Source organism: Phalacrocorax aristotelis, chromosome 2, assembly GCF_949628215.1.
Source record: "Phalacrocorax aristotelis chromosome 2, bGulAri2.1, whole genome shotgun sequence".
In the NCBI taxonomy this organism is placed as follows: domain Eukaryota; kingdom Metazoa; phylum Chordata; class Aves; order Suliformes; family Phalacrocoracidae; genus Phalacrocorax; species Phalacrocorax aristotelis.
The window spans coordinates 11,709,056-11,729,953 of NC_134277.1; the positions used below are offsets into that span (position 1 = coordinate 11,709,056).

Here is a 20,898-nt window from a genome sequence, read left to right on the forward strand (position 1 = left end):
ACAGCAGTCTAATATTTACAAGAACTGTCCCAGTGTTATTTAAAAAATACTTAAGTCTGCTTAGAGATGCTTGCTCCGCGGCCCAGATGTACCCCATTTAACACAGGTATTAGAAGTATGTGGAAAAAAGTTTTAAACAGTTTTCATTTTGAAAATGCTTTCCAGAAATATGATTTTGAGTAGTACTTGTGAGTGAAATCATGCTCATCTCAAATAGATTGTTCACAACAAGAGGATTTGGGGTTTTTTGTTTCATTTTTCTAGAAATGGAAAAAATGGTTTTGAAAATATCTTGGAATTTGCATATTAACATTGATGCTTCTTATTGTTAGTAGTTTTTACATTACTTCATTTGCTAATAAAAGTAGTACATAATGTACTGTGTACTTATGAAAAAGAGATTTAGGACAATGCATGTGCTTTTCAAAGTTGTGGTTCTTCCTATTTTTACTTTGGTCTGTTTAATGTTTTTTTGGGATATCTATCTTGGCATTGTTTTTGGAAAGAGTTTCAGAAAATATTTTCACTTTAGGTCACAGATACTCAGTAGTACCCAACCTTCAAGCTCTTATCTAGCAGGGCTACACTGATCACTTACTCTGACCTCCTTTAGCTCCTGTGTAATCGAGCTTAAATAATTTTACCTATTTCTCCTGGATCAAGCCCACTGAAAATGCCACCACAAGCCCTTGTGACAGCAGCCAGGCTGTCGTGAGTAAGTGAAAGGGTTGAAAACCCATCTTTCAGCACTGTTGGGCAGACAGGGATCTTACCCATTTAGCTATGTTTGTCTAGTTGGCTCTTTTTTTGTCATCTGTGGGCTTTTCTAATGGAAAGAGGCAGGAATACTTCAGTGAGGAAAGCTATCCAGCGCCCACATGCTGTGCATTCTGGAAATGAGATCCATGTGGCTTCTTACCATTTTTTTTCCTTCTGTATCACTTATTAAAGCTGTTATGGAATATCTGCTTAAGGCTAAAAGAGTTTGAACTCTCACTTGGCCTCATTAAGGTCTTGGGCTTGGCATTTACTACTTCTGCTTTCATCTAGGCCGCTTCCTCAGAGGCTTTTGCAGGACATACATATGTTCTTATGGATGACCTCCTTCATCTTCTGCCTCAAATTATGGTAGAATTATACTTTTTAATCAGAAGGTTTTATTTAATCTCTAAATTTTATTTCTGGTGTTCTGCTTCTAAACACGAGAATTTGTTTTTTATACTTGTATGCCGGGGGTTGTCTACTTCTATAGTCACACATTCAAATGCTTCAGGCTATTCGTGTGTGTTTTCTGAAGTTTTCTGAAGGGTTTAACAGTTCAGCCATTTCCACACAGACTGTTGAAGTCAATTGGAGACTGTCAAAATTTGCTATCAGACTGCTAAGATGAATCTCCTGCTGTTACTACAGGGTACTTCTCCAGAGCACACAACATTGTTAAGAAATAGCTGAGGTATTGGAGATGATGTTTTCTGGAGCTCCATCTCTACCTCCATGTGCTGTAACATTACCCAAACCTATGTATTGATAAAGAAGTGCTAGAGTGGTTTGTACAAAAGACTCCAGGACCTCAGGTACTTAGTGGCCAGGTGTAGTTGTTTAAGTCACTGTGATAAACTGTATTTGTGTGCTGTCACTCAAAAGGAGATAAAGAGGTGATTTACCAATAGGAGGGTATTTTTTATATGTATAGTTAACATTTGTGGGTTTGGGGTTTTTTTTATTACTTTGTTCTCCCTCAGAATTTTTGGAAGTTCCCTGAGTTTTATTTCTATGGTTGAAAGGAGACTAAAAGTGGCACAGTCAGTCTGCATCTTTTATACCTGTTCATTGCAAAGATGTAAGACTAGACTTAACTGAAAGGACATATATGTAACTCATTAGTTTGAATATACATGAAGAATTAATGTCTCAAAGAATTCTGGTTTCTGGTAAGGCACCCCCCTTTTCCTTCTAACTATAATTTTAAACTTTGATCAACAAATGTGCTTAGACTAGTGATGTGCTTATTAGGTTAAAAAAAGAACAAACTTTTAATAGGAAAAAATTATCACAGGGCAGACAGCATGGGATTTCATTAGCATTTATGGATTGTTAAACTGCAATTTAAAAGTCACATTTCTGTCTAAAAAAGTTTTCCACAATAGTCATACAAATAACATCAAACAATGCTTTTTTAGTTTGTTTACTTGGGATCAGATCTTCAGTGATTAAAGTTGCAGGGACTGTCTGTGAAGGCTACACTACTTAGCTGCCATTGATTTTAGTGGGACTTTGAATAAATGTTAATTCTGAAAATCCTGCCATGCATGGACCTCATCTCTGTCTTCAGACATCTTTGAAAATCTGGCCCTTAGGACAGTTGACAGCATTCGCATGTTGTTTCAGTGGTTTTCCCTTACCAATTTCCCATTTTACTCTGCTCAGGAAGGTCGCTCAATTATAAACAGTATTTTGTAGTAATTTCTGAACTTAGACTTCACACCTGTCAAGAGGGGATAGACTGACAGAAGAGCCTTGGCCCTGGCTTTCCACATAGTATTGTAGTTCTTTGCTCTAATAACATAAATAGTCCTTAGGATAATTCTTTTCATCCATAGATGTTTAAGTGCTGCACAAAGGGGATTAGTATAATTAGTTTGCATTTGGAAATGGTAATACAGAGATACACATTGACTTGCCTGAAGTTAACCAGCACAGGAGGAGACTGTACCAAGTTAGGAGCCCTGGCGCTTGGTCTGCTTTCTTTAGTAAATGTAGTTTCAGAGTGCTTGATCTATCCATACAAAATATCCAGACAAGAATCTTGTAAATGTAATGACTTGGTACTTAAGCAGTGTGAGTCATGTTCTGGGATGCTGGCAGTGTTTTTTTTGTGATATTTCTGTTTCACATTCAGCTTCGGGGGCTCAGCAGGGGCTTTTGGTCTGGTTGCCATATGAAGTTCATCAGGGGTGACAAGCGAAAGCAGCTTAATGTGCTCATGTTATTTTTGTCTATAGTAGAAATTTGTGATGGGGACTATTTCTGTTTTGCATAAAGTCACCAAAATAATGCGTTGGGCTGTGAGCTAACTGGAGATGCCCAGGACTACTCACACCAGACTAGCCTGGCTAGTGTTAGTTGTTGGATGTAATTATTTTGATTTCACTGGGGGCAAAGGCTAAAAACCACTTGTCAGACTTCCGAAATTGCACACCCTGATAATTGTGATGCTGAAGTTGGGTACCTCTGCTGGGCCTTCCAAACATTGCTTTTTGTGTATTGGTTCCCCAAATGTAAAATGAAAAAAATCGAAAAACAAATCTTACAAGTGCTCTGAGCAAAAAAACATTCAGGGCTACAAGATCCTCAGCCAAGATGTCTTGCGGAAAAAACACTAGTAACCTTATCCAGCTTCTAGTCACCACGGAGTACTTGTCACTCTTCTCTCCTTGCTTTCTCAAAATTTACTGTAGAGGAGGGACACCGGGCCAGGTTGGATGTGTGTACTGTAGGTACTACAGGAGCTCTTGGTCCAGCTTGTTAGCTTTTCTCTACCCCATCACTTAGAGTGGATTACAGTAAACTTTTCAGGCAGGAGAACAGACATGTGCTCTATCTCCCTTAAATTAATTCCTGTAACTTGCTCAGCTGAGGGTTTTTCCTGATCCCAAAGTCTAGAGACCATTCCCTCCAAGGACTGAATTAGCCAACACCTGCCTTGAGAGCCTCCAGACTTAGGACACATTTCTCCTTAGGATTCCGTCTCTTGGGCACAACGAAACGGCTCCCCAGGGAATTACAGAATCACAGAATGGTCGTGGTTGGAAGGGACCTCTGGAGATCATCTTGTCCAATATGCAATACACTGCTTGAGCAGGGACACCCAGAGCAGGGGGCACAGGAACGCGTCCATGCGGGGTTTGAACGTCTCCAGGGAAGGGACCCCACAGCCTCCCTGGGCAGCCTGTGCCACTGCTCTGGCACCCGCACAGGAAAGGAGTTTTTTCCTCATATTCAGGTGGAACTTCCTGTGTTCCAGCTTGTGCCCATTGCCCCTTGGCCTGTCATTGGGCACTATTGAAAAGAGTCTGGCCCCATCCCTATTGACACCCACCTTTTAGATATTTATAGGTATTGATGAAATCCCCCCTCAGTCTTCTCTTGTCCAGGCTGAACAAACCCAAGTCTCTCAGCCTTTCCTCATAAGGGAGATGCTTCAGTCTCCTGATCATCTTAGTAGACCCAGGATACTTCATGTTGTTTTCAAAGTAAGACTCTCAAGATTCCTCATAGCATACTCATTCCTTCTAGTCACAGCTCGATTTAGAGAAAGAACCGATATTTGTGGGCCTTATGGGTATGTTGGATAGGAAGGCAACTGGTTGAAACATGAAGGTCTGTTTGCTGAGTCAGTAAAAATATCTAATCTTTATTACTCTTATTTACAGTCTGCTTATGTTAATAAGCTAGGATTTAGATTTGTTGTGAATTAGATGTTGACTTTTCTCTAGTGTTCCAACAGAGATGCTGAAACTGTGCTGTTACCTATGTTACTTTCTCCATCTTTAGCCTGTGAATATCCCATGTATTTGCGTAGCTTCATGTCACACTCAAGGAATTCAGTAAATGTATCTTTGATCAATACCTATGGTTCTTATGATCTCTATAATTGTGTCTAGAAGCAGGTGCATATGGAAGAGAGTAAAAAGCCACTTAAGCCTCTGGCCAATAATGGCATTAGGATGACGATACAGCTAGAGTAAATGCAAATTTGAAGCTCTGCTGTAGTTTCTAATCATTAGCATTTCAGATGGAAGAACCTGTCATGATGTCTATATAAGACACAGGTCATGTCATGGCGGCTTTTCAATGTTTACTCTATAGGGCAAGTATGGCCAAACTCCCTCACCTTATGGATTACACACTATATAAGAGCCAAACCCACCATACCATATGCTTTGGAGAGCTGAGGGTGCCCAAAATGTGGGTAGAGACTTGTCTCAGTGTTGAGTGCTAGGGTGATGTTTGCTTCAGCAACCTTTGTTGACTTGTTTCTTCCACATCCAATAATTTGAATTTATTCAGCCACCGCTGCATCAGCATGGCCCTGCTGCCAGATATATGACTGGCATCCTTGCGGGAGCCGCACCTGAAATATTTTGAGCCAGGAGCTGTGCACTGGCTACCACTGACTTCAGCAGCTCTGTATGGAGCAGGTGAGAATAACTCATCAGGTTTCTGAAATGATTTACCAGTCATGCTGTCTCACTTTCGTGCTTGTAACAGATTTTGAATATACTTCTCTATGGTATGATTTCCTCCCTGTAAAACAGCATTATCAGCACTTTGCTATATTATGAGGCATTTGGAGTATAAATTAGAGGGGAACAGTTGCTAAGGCAAACACTTCCATTTTATTCAGAAGACAAGTCTGCTTCTAAGACCAGAAGCAGATAAAGATAATATGCCAATACTTGTAGCACTAGGAGAAAATTAGAAGTAAGAAATAATGCATGTTATTTTTGTGGGAGCAATGGATGGAGAGAAAGTGGTTTTGATAAAAATGAAGGCAAGTGCAAAAGTAAAAGGCAAGGAGATGTAATACACTAAATTATTTAATGGCTCTATAAAGGTGGCTGGAGCTTCAAGTTGATGGTATCCCTGTAGCAGCAGGAAATGAAATCGTGCTCAAGCCATAGAAATCGTGAAAAACACTTGCTACTATGATTTTTGGCTTAAAGAAAGTTTTGCATTAAAGGTAGCAAATTTTGTACTTAGTAATTAAATTAGTGTTACTTTGAAATTGAGAAACTGCTAATAACTTGTGAAAGAATGTCACAGGCAGTAGGCATCATCTTCCTCAAGAGAAAAATCTTCCTTAAAATCCTCACCCTAGCCTCACTGCTAGCAATTCCCTTACCAGTATTCTACTACTATTTCTTCTCTGGGAAGACTGAAATGGGTTTCAATTTACATTTGCTCATAGCCCATTCTTTACTATTTGCCATGACATCAGAAGTTCTGTTATCATCAGTGAGCTGAGGCATCCACTGTGATAAAATCAGGAACCACCCTCAGCTTTTTAGAGAACTGAATATTGTTCTTACAGAAATGGGCAGAGGGTCCTTGTGCTGTAGAACATGAGCCCTACACTTGGAAACACCCTCCTCTATTTCTTTCTTGAGCGTAATTAAACAGGAATGGCTTCTTCAGTGTTCACTCATTGAATACTCATCTTTCAAGAATGCCTAGAGAGTATTACAATGAGAATGTATTTGTTGGGGTTTTTTTTTTCATTCTATAAAAATAAAGACAATTTATGAAGTGCTAAAGAATATAGATAGGATATCTTTTTTTAACTGAGGTTAAGAAACTTTCCTGGTGTCGTAGCAAGTCTGTAGCACTGCCAGGAATTGAACTTGGACATACCTGCAGGACAGATCTTAAACAAATTTATTTGCTATACTGTTGAAGCTGGCTGTCAGCAACTGGCCATGCATTGTCATTTCTGCTTAAAACAGATAGGAGTGGCACATGAGACAGGAGACTTAGTACCAAAATAGTCAGTGCAATCTTCCTGTAGCTCAGCTTTTCTATTTTTTAGATTTTTAGCAGATTCTTCCAGAGTGTTTACCAGGTCAGCCAGTCCTTTTTAATTTTCTGAAAAACTAGTTGTACAGATTTTACATAGGCTCTTCCTTTTCTAAAGAAAAACAATAAAAATAAATACATTAAGAGAAAATGTCTTTTTTTTAAGCTTAGAAATTATTAATAATAGCATGATTTAAAAAATGAATAAATTGAGAAAATATAATTTTTCACATTTTCTTACTAAGCTTACATGAAAGAGCAGCTAAAACACTCCCAGTAAAAAGTATTAACATTTTAAAATAATCAAATGTGCTTTCCAATATGTACTTCTGTTGCTTGCTTTCTTCTAGCTGTTAGCTGTGGCCAATTAAAAACATTAGTCCGTTTATTTTTTATTACTCATAATTAGCATTTTCGTGTTCCCTATAGGCACTGAACTTTCATAGCAGTTTCCGGGTGATTTAAAAAAATATTTGTAATTTATTGGTTGATACTGCTTTTTAGTAATTCTTTGGGCATTTTGAGATGCTGGCAAAGGAGCTTATTTACTGCTCTCTTGGGAAGAAGGACTTCTCTTACCCTGTCCTATATTTCTACGCCCTGTGTATTAAAAGCTGCTGAACAGGGAAAAAAAAGGAAGTAAGGACCCCAAGAAAATCAGGCAGAGCAGAGATGAAATGTCCCGTGTTCCTTTCCCACGATTGCAGGAAACAAGATATAACAAGGAACAGGGAGGATGTCAGGGAGGTGGCCTATAATCCATGAAAATTGCAAAAATCCATGTTGCAAATCAACTGGACAACTGAAGAGGCTCTTGGTGTGGGAAAATGACTAAAATAACTGAAGTCGCTGGAGAAGTACTTGGATACTACGGCTAAGCAGAACAGCAGCGAGCAGGTCCTGAATGTTAGAGGCGTCATAGAATTAAGGGTACAAAAACTGTATCAACATGGTGGATTACCTGAAGGAAATTAAGTGCCTCTGATGTTCCCCTTGTTGTTTTTTGAAAATAAATATTTGCAGAAAAATATCTGAGTAGAAGAGAAATCTGACTTTTTTTTAATTACAAGAGAAAAAAATATGAAGTCCACTACTCCTCCTGGATGAGATCCAGAAAAGGCAAAGCTGAAATTCATTTACAAACTTTTGGGTGATAACGTGCCTGTTCTGCAGGATTCTGAATGTCTTTACCCTATTTATAATTAAAGTAGATCTGCACCTTGTAACATCCCCAATTTGTTAGGAAGGCAATTCATAGCGAGTTACATTTTAGCTGTTACTGTCTGCTTCAGTTCCTTTCAGAATTGCGAAAAAATCCATGTATCTTCCAACTAGCTACCCTATACCAAACAGATTTTTTCCTGCAAGAGAAAAATCGAGTCTCTCAAATTTTTTGTACACTTGTGTGTTTATCATATAAGTGATAAGCCCAATGCAAAATGCATGTAATCCTTCATGTCATTATAGTATTTCTTGCTTAACTGTCTGCTACCTCCTTTGCTCTAAAAGTGCAGTCTCTTTGTAATACACTTTGGATTTTTTTTTTTCTTCAGATTGAGTGATTCAAAGATACTACATGAGGGAGAAGCAATTTATGTGATGTGGTTACATTCTTAAGCTGTAACAATGATAAATTAGTTACATTGCTTTAGGAGTTCGCAGTCATTTTGCTTTGGTATGATTTGAAGAACTGTGTTGTTTTAAACTTGTTTTGTTCTTCACATACCATAGAAAAGTAATAGTATGGTTCTGTACAGATTCTTGACTGAATTATGACTAGGTTTGCTCCTTAGTCTGGTTTACTGGAGTATATTAATGTATAGATATCAAATATAATTTATTTCCTTGGCAGTGCTGTACATTTGTATTTGATTTATATTTACAAAGCCAAAATCATATAATAAATAATAGAACCAAACTACTTGCATAGCTTTCTTTTTGATCTTTTTTCTTATCTGCATAAACATTACTGGCAGCTCCAGGGCTGATACCTGTGGTAAATGGATGTTTGACGTTTTGCATTTCTCTACCATCTTATCTGCCTTTTCATCCAGCCACGTAGTCAAGTGTCTCTTCCAGAACATGCTTATTCATAAAAGCTACTGACTGTTGTCAGGATTGAGATGTGAGGGCTGTAGGCAGTGATGAGATGTGAAACTTTGAACACGTATCTTTAAGATATCCATCTACCTGATTTGCTTCTCTACTGAAAAGAGTGTTTATTCGTCTTGGCTATTTTGAAATTAATTTCTTGATTTTTAGGAGAGAGAATGCGACTGAAGCTGAGAATTGAACTGAAACACTGCTTTTCTTAAAATCGAATTATTTAGAATTCATGCCAGAACTTTTGGTTTATGTATTTTTCCCATATGTGGCCTTTTAAAATAATTTCTATAATCCCTGCTATATAGCGCTGGTGCAAGATTATATCTGATTCATGATGATGGAGGGAGGGAAGAACAGCAGGAAGGATGGAGCTTGGAGATTTGTGTTTGCTATTTACAGATCTTGGGCAAGCCCTTTAACCTTTCAAAGCCTCAACTCCCCCTGCTTTAGACTGTGGGCAGGATTTTGAAGTTCTTCAGCAGATACAACAAAAAAAGGCAACTTGTTTAGGGTACTAAGAACTACACTAGAGGAAATGAGTTACTCAATCATCCAATCTTAGTGTCTTTTCTTGAAGGGTTATCTATGACCTTTGGAAATTAAATATTTTTCTGGTTTTTGGATAATGCTTCATAACTTAGAGGTAGCTGTGTATCCTATGGCAAGTCCAGTACTGAGCGTACTGGCTAAATACATCCATTTGTGGTTTGAACTGTGGGATTTTGCAATGGAATTGGCTTGTGGACATAAGCTCCTGATACACCGGAGGAGAATAACATTTTCTCTTGGAATTAGCCTGAGTTATCCCATAGAATACTTCTGCCAGTTTCTACCTGTGTCCAGCTCCTGTTACCATCCCCATCATCATGCTGCTTTTGGAGGACAGTCATGCCACACTGTTTGCACCTCCCCTGTTGTGGGGGAGGTGCCTGAGGAGCACTCACCATCTTATGCCCTGTCCTTGTGAGGTCTCTCCTTCACCAGGAACATGTCAATAAGAGCCTTTTTTTAGCTGTTTGTCTTTATGCTCTTGTGTGGTGGTGGTGGACATCTCACAACCATCTCCTTCCCTCTCAGGCTGGTTTGCACATGCCAGCTTCTGTCCTGGTGTAATTCAAAACCACCATATGCTATTTCCACTGCTTTCTTACAGTGCCGTCGTGACATTTGTCACCTTTTGCATTTAAAATGTTATGATTGAAGGCCATTTTTGCCTTTAACAAACTATTTGAAGTATTGAAAAGTTGATAAGCTTTTTAACTAATCCAGAGCTTTGTGGTAGCAATTAAAAAAATGAGTGGTGCTAGTTTTTGTCAGAGCTGAAGGTTACAGAAGACATAATGTATCAAGAAAATGTGGCACATAATTCTCCTCCTGATTCTTTTGTGAAAATTGAAATATGTATTTTTTTATTAATATCTTTTTTGTAATTTTGCTTTCTTTATTAAAAATAAAATTAAAAACACTGTAAATTGAATCCTTCCTTATTTGGGGATGAGGAAAAATGTAATTCCAGGTGCAAACCAGTTAACAATATCACAGCAATGAATATATTTTCACTGGAGGTTTCTATAATGTACGGGAGATTGTGCAGTTATCTAGGATTTGAGGTTTTGAATCATGTTGGAATAAATATTTAATTATTCATGCAAGTGGCACCACTCCAGCAGGGCAGCTCCATAAACGCTTGTACAGAACCTAGGTGCATGTCCACAATTGGTAATCACTTTGTGTTGGGTATTTGGCAACAGGGTAATTCAGTTAATGAAATTTAAATGACTTGGGCTTTTAAAAAAAAAAAATATCTCAGCATGTTTAGCAGCATTGGTACATACATTGCTACATACCCCTGATATGTGGCCCCAACTCCCACTGTACTAGGATTTACCTCAAATAGTGGATAACAATTAAAACTCCACCTACCTTTCTGACACTAGCATTTTAATAAGTCTTTAAAATATTCTCTGCCCTCACCGAAGGCAAACCTCAATTCTAAAACATTACCTTGTTAACAGACTTCTGCCATTCTGTCATGTTGTTTAATGTAGGGACAATAATGTCTGTCCACATTCACCACCTGTAAAGAAAATCTATCGTGGTAGCGTGCTTAGCTCAACATTGCGCATGCACAATATCTGTGTGCAAACACGGCAGATGCTGTTCTTCAATGTTTTGTTATTGTGCAGCACTTCAAAGAGTTCCCTTGTATCACTTCGTGTATCACTTAGTCATAAAAAACCTCTTTGAATATACATTGTGGGAGCCTCAGAAGAGTGTTAACTGTATTCTGCTGCAGTGGTAGCCAGAAGGTCAGGATCTAAAATTAATATATTTGTGAAGAATTCCAATTTTGCATCAAGGTTAATTTTCATGGTTACTACTCAGACTATCATGCTAATTTATGGCTAATATATTACATATTTTTCCGGTAAAAACAAGGAAGGCCGTTCCCTTGTCCTCACAGATACAGGCATGCTATCTAAACATTTCTACTTTAGAAATCATTAAATACATTGGTAGATTCTTGGACTCACCTCAAATGTGTGCAGAAACTATAAAATTAAGAAAAACTCTTTTGAAATTAACCTACTAGAGATTTTTCAGTGAAATTAATTAACTTATATTATCAATATATGCATCTGAAAGCATTTTGAAAAAATAGTTAAGTAATTATTTCTTTAAGGAAGAAGTTGCGTATTAGCTGAGTTCCAATACAATATTATTCTTCTTTGGAGAACAGTTGAGTGTAATTATCTTTGGATTAATCAGGTTTTGAAGTCTTTTCCAGTGATATGTATAGAGAGGATTAAGAGAGAGATTACCAAAGCATTAAGATTTTTTCTGGTTGTTTTTAAGAAGGAATCCTTGCCTTAAGTCAATTACAAAGCGATTTCCGTGTAAGAAACTGTCAAACAAACTAAAAAAAAAAAAAATCACCTGTAGCAGGCTTTTTGTGTCCTAGGGCTGGAGAGAGAGATGTGCAAGCAGTGAGGTCCTGTTTTGGTCGTGCACCTTCTTGTTTTCTAACTCTTTCTTTCCTTGTTATGAGGTAAGGCAGAGTTGTCTTTTTCTTTCCCCATTACAAATGTTGAAGTTCCTTTTCTCTGGCTTTTCTTCTGTTAGATGAGCAGCAATAAAGGAGAGGAATAACATCCCTTCTCATATCCTCTGCTACCATTTTTCACTGGGGAATAGTTTTGTTTTTCTTGTGCTCATTTTTCATGGGTATTAACTGGCTCCATAGTGTTCTCCAGTTTGACCTTTATTTTATGTTTTGCTTTGGATTTTGTCAGAATGATGATACAATTTAAATGCAGTTCTGTAAGGTTATTTTAATTGAATGTTTGAGTAACTTTATGTGCCTCTGTAATAGATTAAATTAACTTGATCTGGAGCTTGGAAGGACTGTCCTATGTATGATTTCATAATTAAAAAAATAATTATTAATATAATGTTCTGTTGAACAGATCTCAGATCACAGTTCATTTGCTTTTGGCTTTAGGGAACCAAAGTGCAGCCGCACCCTGAATTCCTGCTGCTGAAGGGTTTCTTTCAAGCATCCTGTTATATCAAAAAATGGTATGTGACATAGTTCCAGCCTTGGGATTCACAAGCTAACCTTCTCCTATAGGAATTTGCTTTTGAGTCGTGATTGCTTCTTTTTCTTGCCTCCCTACAGTAGTCCTTGTTTAGTGCTGGACTATATCGCATCAGACAAGCCTGTGTGGATATTGTTAAGTAGCTCTGTAATAATATCTCCATTACTTTCATGCCTTCAGGGTTTCTTGCCTGGGTTGTTTGTTGTTTTTTTTTTTTCATTTTCCTCATTTCAAATTTATTGGAAGGGCTGAAGAATAAAGGGTTGAGAACAGCTTAGACCATGCTCTAGGTTGAGATGAGTTACATTGAGTTAATAACGCAGGGTTCAGGTGTGATCTGTTCAACACTGCTCTCCTTGTTCTTCTGGTACATCTGCATTGATAGTGTCCCAGTGTGGAGCTGTTCAGTGGGACTGTTTTCAGTTTGTCTTCATTTTAGTTGCTTAGAAGAAAGAAAATCTGCTTATCTAAGCCATTTTTTGCTAGTATGTTTGCATCCATGATGAGCTTGCCATTTTCATTATACTTCCAAAATGGCAAAAGTTTTTATTACAGATCAGTTTTTATTATAGCTGTCCAAGACTCATAACCTTCTTATATCAGGGAAATACCACCTGCTAAGTGACACATCATACTCAAGCAAAAACCGTATACATGAGTCCTAAAACCCGCAAAGGCAGAAACAAAGAACAATCTGTCATTTGAGACATCAGGCAAGACTGATTTTTTTTTAAGGTCCATTGTACTTTATTTTGAGATGTAGCTGATTGTAAGAGCAAGCCTCAGCCCTTGCCTATAATTCATTGCTTGTGACAAGTGGAAGAGGAAAGGATCTGCTTTAGGTGAGGTTTGCCCATGGGTCTAGCCAAAACCTAGGTAGAGCCAGCCAAGATGGTTAGCAAAAGGCAATATTTAAGCTGGGTCATAAACCTTGAAAAGGCAGTCATAAATCATAATTAAGGTTTTTTGTTTCCTCAGTGGTGTAACTCCTCAGAGATGGAGACTGAAACTGTTTACCAAAGCCCATTTTTTTTTGTCTTTGGAAAAGTGTTTAGGAAACCTGAACCAGGGCTTATTAAGCATATCTGTGGGAGACAAAAGAGGGAATTGTTGGTCTCCAAGCAGCAAGAGGCATTGACGGACTGACTGGTGTGGTCAGAAAGGATATTTAATTTCAAAGGATAAACTACAGGATTCATTTTTTCTTTTTTATCTGAAGTTAAGCTTATCTAGTTTATGCCTTATCTAATTTAACTTATGAGAATTGTAAATTCGGCTGTTAAGCAAACTATTTATTTTGTTTTAATTCCATTTTCTCTTTGTTTTATTAAGTCTTGGTTTTGTTAGGATTACTGTTGTGGGGGTAATTTCACACAGATGTCTTCAAAGACTAAAGAAAATGCATAACTCTTAAAGAGAAGAGCTGAAGGGGGAAAAACCAACTCTGGAACTCCTTTTCATTCTTCCATGGTTCTAATGGAGGGGTTGGGATTAGTGTTGTATCAGGAAGCTGTCTTGCTGCAGTTGGCAACCATAAGAGAGAACCCCAGAACTGAAGAACAGATAGAGAGTTAATAGTTTCAGCCTATAAAATGTAAATTTTAAATTTTTCCTATAAAGTGTAAGTCTACTAAATAGTGTAGAGAGGAGCTACAGGTCTTGTCTGTGAGATGACAGGGATGTATTATCTTTGAGAAAGGAAATAGTAAAAAATTAATTTTGAGATATATAGTAATATGAAATAAGAGGAGAAATGATCAGGTTCTGTTGTTTTCTCCTTCTTTTACAGCTTCATAAAACAAGATGAAGAAAACAGATATTTAAGAGTAGCTGGTAATTTTATAAGATACTGTGTTTTCAGAAAGCATACATTTAGCCTATAGAATTCACCATGGAGGTCATATAGTTAAATATAGTGGTTCAATTTTCAAAAAGGGCTTGATGATATAAAGGCTAGTAACAGTGGCAGGAAAGCATGCTTAGAGAAGGGTAATCAAATCTCATGATTTAAGACATAAGTACATTACCTGGGAGCATCTGGAAAGACCTCGTTCCTCTCTGTCACCTGCAAAGTCTTCTGCAATTAGTAAGGTTCATTGTGGGTATTTGTAGTGTCTAATTTTTTTGAAGCCTTGCTACTAGCAGTCATTAGGTATAGGATAAAGTCTTCTGTATTTCATCATACTGTATCAAACATTTGCACAGAATGTTGCCCTGCTTTTCTGTGCTGCTGTATTGAATGACACCACCATAGTTTGAAACAGAAGAAACTGGTGATGTGGTGGTGCTGCTGGCTGCAAAATCAGAAAATTGCCTGATCCACCATCAAATAGGAGTGAACTGGAACAGTTTTTACTTGTTACTTTGGGATTTAATTCAACTCTTCATTTTGTAAATCAGTTGTTACAGTTTGTGTAAAAAATCCCTGAATTTATAAGCAGTAGTAAGATAAGAACTGAATGCATGGAAGTAGGCAATTGCTTTTGAGATGAAAATGTAATGGTATTTTATGTCTGATTTTTGCTTTAATTTTTTTTTATATCTGAAATTTACTCTAAATAGCAACTACTGAAGTTAAGATATTTTGTTTAAAATGCAGTGAGGAGTATATACAGAGTTGAATCATACATGAGTTCCTCCTTTGTAAGTAAAACCTATAGGGAGGAATGAGGAAAGAGTAACATGTTTTAGTAGGTAGGAGAACATGCTGTTAACCCTTAATAAATCACAGGAAGAGATAAAGACAGCTTCTGAGGCTGAAGGTTTGAATTATAGTGTCAGATGAATCCTAAATGTTTTGAACTGCTTTTCCAGCACCCTCTCTATAGAGGAGTCCTGGAAGGGAGCAGGGTGACTCCTTGGTGGGCTGCTCCCTCGCCCATGGGATGTAGTTCCACATGCAGCTTCGCTGGGAAGTGAGGTTGTACCTGTGGTTTCAACATTTTTCATATTTATTTTACATACCAGTTATAACTTTCTGTGAACTCCATAAAAGTCAAGGTCAAATTGAAGGAATTCTTGTGAAGAAAGGGAGGCATTTATTTTAAGTTGTTGAAGAGAGAAAGATCAGTATTGAAAATTTCCACTGCTTATAGTTGCAGCTTTTTTTTTATTGCACTTCTTAAACTGTTTGGAGGTAGTTGCATGCAGTGCATATAGAGATCAACCTCTGAGCAAACAAATGAATTTGATTAGCTGAATGCTGAGAAAGCTAGGAGGGTGAGGCGATGGTTCCAGTGGTGACATGGTAGTGAGGATGAAGGCCGCAAAGTTATAAAAACAGATGAAAAATTTGTAGTTCTATTTTAAATGAAGGTACAACTGACCTGAAATAAACAGAACGCCTTGTGACCTAGGAGTCAAAGTCAGCAAAAGTTAGCCTCCTGAAGTAAGTAAGGATATGAATTTTCTTTCTTAGCTCAATTTCTACTTCATCAAGGTATTGTCATAAAACATTGAAGAAAATTCTAGTTATGCTTTTGGAGCTTCATTTTTCCTGGCTAGATAGCTGCATTTATAAAAAATATGCTTCTTGCAAGAAAAATGAAAAAATGTCTTACACTGTAATTTTTTCTTAATTAAAAACTCAATCTGTCAAGAAAAATTAAGTCAAAATAGACATTATTCACATTGACAATTAGAATATATATTAAACATTGCCATTAATGAGCCATTTACTAGAATTGCAATGAAACTGCTATGGTTATAACTGAACTTTTTCTGGGTTTTTTTGTTGTTGTTGTTGTTTGTTTGTTTTTTTTAAAAAAAACCAGTTATTTAAGCCTTTCTCAATGAAAAACACAACTGCATTTCTTGACTTTAAACAGACGGGGTAAATAAGATATCTTCGCTTATTCAAAGATGTCCATATGGAAACTGAAAACATATCGATGAAATTTTTCATCCAAAAAAGGCAAAGTAGCAGAAAACCCAATAATATGGTGGCTAGAGATGTAAGAAATTCTGTCTCAAGCAGGACTTTAAACTAGATAAGTGTAGGTGTTGGTTAAAAAAGATGGCCTGAGTAGTGTGTGTGATTTAAGTCCAGCCACATGAACTAGTCACCCTAATCTCACTTTATCTTCTGTGGAGAGAAATGGTTAATTTTAGGCCTTGATTCAGCTGACCTATTTGTGATGTCTGCTTCACAACAAGATGAATTGTTGCACTGACCAGATCATGTCGAATGTGAAGGGACCGTAGAGTGATTAGCTCAGAAGTAGCTGTTTGCATTTAATCCAGTTTTTCCAATCTCTCTCGTGTGCTGGAGGTTACATTAACAAAATAACGGACTCGCTGTAGTACACTGGCTATATAGCTGGAGCTTCTACAGTGTTCACCTGCAGTCTCCAAAACTCCAGATGAGGTGAAGGGATTGAGGATACATTTCCACATACATGTCAGTTAAAACTGGTGTGTTTCCACAAACCATCTTGGTACTAATAAACCAATATTTTTCCAAGGAGAGAGCTTTATTAAAAAAATGTTCAGCTTAGTGTTCATTTCTACCCTAGTGTGACTATCTACTTCACTGAAAGGATCATAAAACAGTTGGACTACAAGGAGTACACAAGCGTTCAGCAGCCTTGCCAAAAGTAGAATAAACATTCCTTGATTTGGGGAGATGAAATTTCAAATGTTCTCCTCTGAGCGACCATGCTATGGAAAGAATATCAGTTTGTTTGTCAGTGTTATTTCCTGTTCTCAAGTTGCTTAATATGCTCTCATTTTTGCAACACAGCATGCAGGGAAAAGAATTCTTGGTCTAGTGGCTGTGCTCTTTCTTTACATCAGAAGTCTGATATTTTCAGAAGACTAAAACCCCAACAAATACAGAGTTACGGGTTGAAAATGCCTAGGTGAACATTTCAGCAGGTTGATGCAAAAAATGGTTTTTGCCTTTAAAAAGGGTTTTCATGTTTCCTTGTTTGCTGGCTCTAGCTAGCAGGAGGCACTGCTGTGCAAAAGGGGGTTTTAATGAAGCTTGTGCTTTTTCATTTGAAAACCAGATTTTCAGCCTTCCCAGCACATTTTGGGGGTAAATAGCTGCTTTCTTCTCTGAACAGGTTAGGTAACTTGTTGGCCACCTTTTTTTCTCAAGTAATTATACTTTAGGGGCCCTGTGTTACAATTTCTGCCTTGAATTGTTTTTATAGAGCAACCGGCAGCGCTGCTGAATGGGGTTTCTTGGTGCTTTCCATTCTCTGTTCTCTCCTCAAATGCTTATGCTTTTGTTAAATGCTGCCTGTTTGGCTGTTACCTACCATAAACAAAAGTTATATGTTGTCATGCGTTGGACTTTTTGCCTAATACTTAATTTCTTTTTCTGTGTGGAAAGTGCTAGTAAGAAAATGCTGTAGTTGTTTAACCTGTGTGAAATAGTTGAAAGACCATTTGTAATGTGATTATTAAATATATTCAAAACAGGAAGCACAAAGGAGGGGAAGAGAAATGGAAGTGCAAATGTAACTGCTTTCTTTTTTTTGTCATCCTCTTGTGGTATTATGTAGATCCCCAGCCAGATGGCTACTGGCTATAAGCTGTGTGTGGATTCACAGGATGTTAACTCCTCTGTTGGTTTCCCATCTGTCATAAACTCAGAAGCTGCAATCCAGAGACTGACATGTTAGCATCTTCTTTAGCACACCGAAACAGTTATGCTTGAAGGCTGCAGAAAGAGCATGAACCCTAACGAAGGCAGGCTAGTGTCTCGTTTAGCAACCATGCTGCTAGACTGGGGAGTAAGATTTCTTGTGGTCAGTTTTAAATAGTGCTTTGAACTGCAGGTGACCACTGTGGCTGCAGCCTCGGACTAACACTGCCTGAAAAGTCTCCCCAAAAGGAGCTTTTAGTGTTGTTGGAGCTCAGCAAAGACTGTAAACTCACAACTGGTGTTGGTAGGAAATCTCATGTCTGAAAAGAAAATAGCAGACTATCTTCAACAGAAAGAAGGTGGTAAGAGTCAGAATCAGCACTGGAAGAATAGATGTGAAATGGCTAAAAACAATACTATGATCTTTCTTTGCTTTAAAATTACCAATTCAGTATATGTCATCACTTCAACAGACACATTCTGTTTCTGTTAATGGAGGTGAAAACAGTGAAAAACATCTCAGGTTTCATGGTATAGGGTAGAGCAAGGTGTTCATCACTTTGACTGTGGGCACCCACTGGGGCCTTGGCATCACTGAAACAAAGAAACCTTGCTCCTTGAAGTAAAAGAAGCTCTCAGTCTCCCTTTATGTCATGACTTGCTCAAGAAAGCAGAGTGAAAAATTAAGTTAAACCTTTATGAAACAGGCGTGAACAAGTGAAATAGAAATAGGGGCTGAGCACACTCTAAACTGTTTTAGAATTAACTTTAGCAGGTAAGTGTATGAAAAAGAAATATGTATGTAAGCCTGTAAGGAAATCACTACTGTTATGATGTCTTCCCAAATTTCGACTTGGTTTTTGTAATTAATGGATTTTATTTATGTGAGAGTAAAAGTTACACCCCTGCGAAAAACTAACCACTTTCCTAAGGAGTAGCTGTCTGAAATGGAGCAATCTTGTAACCCAGCTTCAAAAACACTGTCATGAACAAATTAACCTCTCCGTTTCCACTTTGGGTTTAGTTCTGTAGGACCAGGAGCAGCTTAAGAGGGTGATGAAGTGCTACTATGCTTCAGGTGGTTTCTAGTGCTTGGTGAAGTAGCCCAAGTTAAACACCTCATTCAGCATTAGGCATCACAACTGAAGTTGTCCCAGGCCGGTGCTTCAGCAGCAGAGTGGAATCCAGGTCTTCTGCCTAGGTTGAAAGAACACCACATGCCAAAATAAGATATTGATTGGAAAGACTGCCAGAACTCTAGCATTTTTTTTTTCCTCTGTTTCCTGCAGAATATTATGTTGCAAGTCCAAGCTTCAAGTCAACAGGGTTGCCCTTTGTTATAACACCATAATGTTATGATACTCTCACAGTTCATTTTCCTGGGTTAAGCAGAAGAGATTTTCGCAGAAATCACAGTAGAAAGCTGTATTTTGTGAATGACATTTTCTGAAATTTATGTTAGGTTGATGGTAGGATTGGTTAATTTTGCTGGGCTTTAATTTCTGTTGGTAGCCACAGGGATGTCACACTATTCAGTTGTGTCCCGCACTTCCATGAATTTCCCTCACCCTGTAGGGCTAAGTCTCAGTGTCAGAGCTCTGGCTCATTCATCCACATTCAGGTTAAAGGAGTAAAATAAAAAAAAAAAAACAAAAACAGCCAAATATTGGCAGTGGAATAACTGAAATAATCTGAAAAATGAAGTCCGGCTTCTGCTGACAAAATTATTAATCCTGTGTTTCTGTGTCTGAAGGAAATGGCTGAGAAGAGAACAGTATGGTCCTATTGCCTTTAATAAACCTCAGTCCTAGATAATGGTACAGCAGGAAGACCTCTTGAGTTTTCAGGAAGTCATCTCCTCCCTAAAGGACCTTTGTAATCTGCTCTATGTTATCACCACCACCATCATCAGTGCTTGAAGAAATAGGTTTCAGATGCACCTGCCATAGAAGAGGCAGAATATAATTTTGCAAGTGAGAAGTACTGTAATCTCACAGAGCTGCAGAGAGCTCTTTCGTCTCTCTGACCTGACGCTCTAGCATATGCCATGGATGTGCATATGAATATAATAGTGAACCATTGGTCAACGTAATAAGTTTCCCATAGAAGTAATACATAAAATGCATATAAAATGCAAGAATCATGCTGATGTGAAATGGATTTTCAGTATCAAAAAAGGGCATCATTTAGTTCACCCATAACTAATCCTGGAAAAGCCTTGAGAAGAATTCTCTACATTAAAAAATAAAAACATGTTGTAAGTTGGATTCAGGTGAGAGAAGATGAGAAGAAATAAGAGTTGGAAGCATCTGAAAGTCACAGATAATAGAAAATTTATCAAAAGAGATCACACTGGAGGTCCCACCAAGATCTTTGAAAGAAACAGCTCAACAAACTTGAGACTGCAATCCATGATAGCATGTATAGTATTAGGAAAAAAAAAGTCTATGCCAGAAAAGCCCATTTGCCAACCTCCCCCACACCATCAGCCACACCAAGAGCTAGTGAGCAAATTAAGTCATATATTCCTCCTGTCCTCACTCCTGTCTCTTTCAGACAACTTATAGGAAGGAAATGCTAACCTGCAATGGTAGGGCAAAGTTTTCTTGATGTCAGCTGCTACCAGGTTTGCTGAGAAACTGGTGTTATCTGAAGTAATGGCAACATATTTTCATCACCTGACCAGTTTCTTTGGAAGATCTTTATTTCTTTTAATAATGTTTTGGCTTTAAAATTTTCTCTTTATAAAGATTGTAGTTTTTGAAATTTACTTTTTATAATTTTCCCACTTTTGATTTATCAACTTTTGCAGGAGAGATAAAGAGAAAAGGGCCACGATTATACTCAGCTGTTTTCCACATAAGGATTTGTTTAGTTATGATTGCAGTTGCTTATCACTCTACATTGGTTTTCATGAAGACTGCTGTTCTCACATGTCTGTAAATTGTCCTCCAGGCAAGCTTCGTCTTTGTCCAGACATGAACGTTTTGGGGGGAGAGCTGAAGGCAATCTGAATGAAGAAAG

The 20,898-nt window shown here is 37.8% G+C and overlaps 1 protein-coding gene across 7 annotated transcripts in view; it reads left to right on the plus strand.

Moving 5' to 3' along the window:
• The window catches only part of ZMYND11 (zinc finger MYND-type containing 11), a 106,934-nt gene that overhangs the window by 14,759 nt on the left and 71,277 nt on the right, over window positions 1–20,898 (plus strand). For 2 of the 7 annotated variants that reach the window (XM_075082391.1, XM_075082394.1), the window contains exon 2: window positions 12,185–12,261. The exons of the other annotated variants lie outside the window; for them this stretch is intronic. The gene's annotated coding sequence lies outside the window, so the exon portion shown is untranslated. The remainder of the gene's footprint in view (window positions 1–12,184; window positions 12,262–20,898) is intronic. 7 annotated transcript variants of the gene reach the window in all.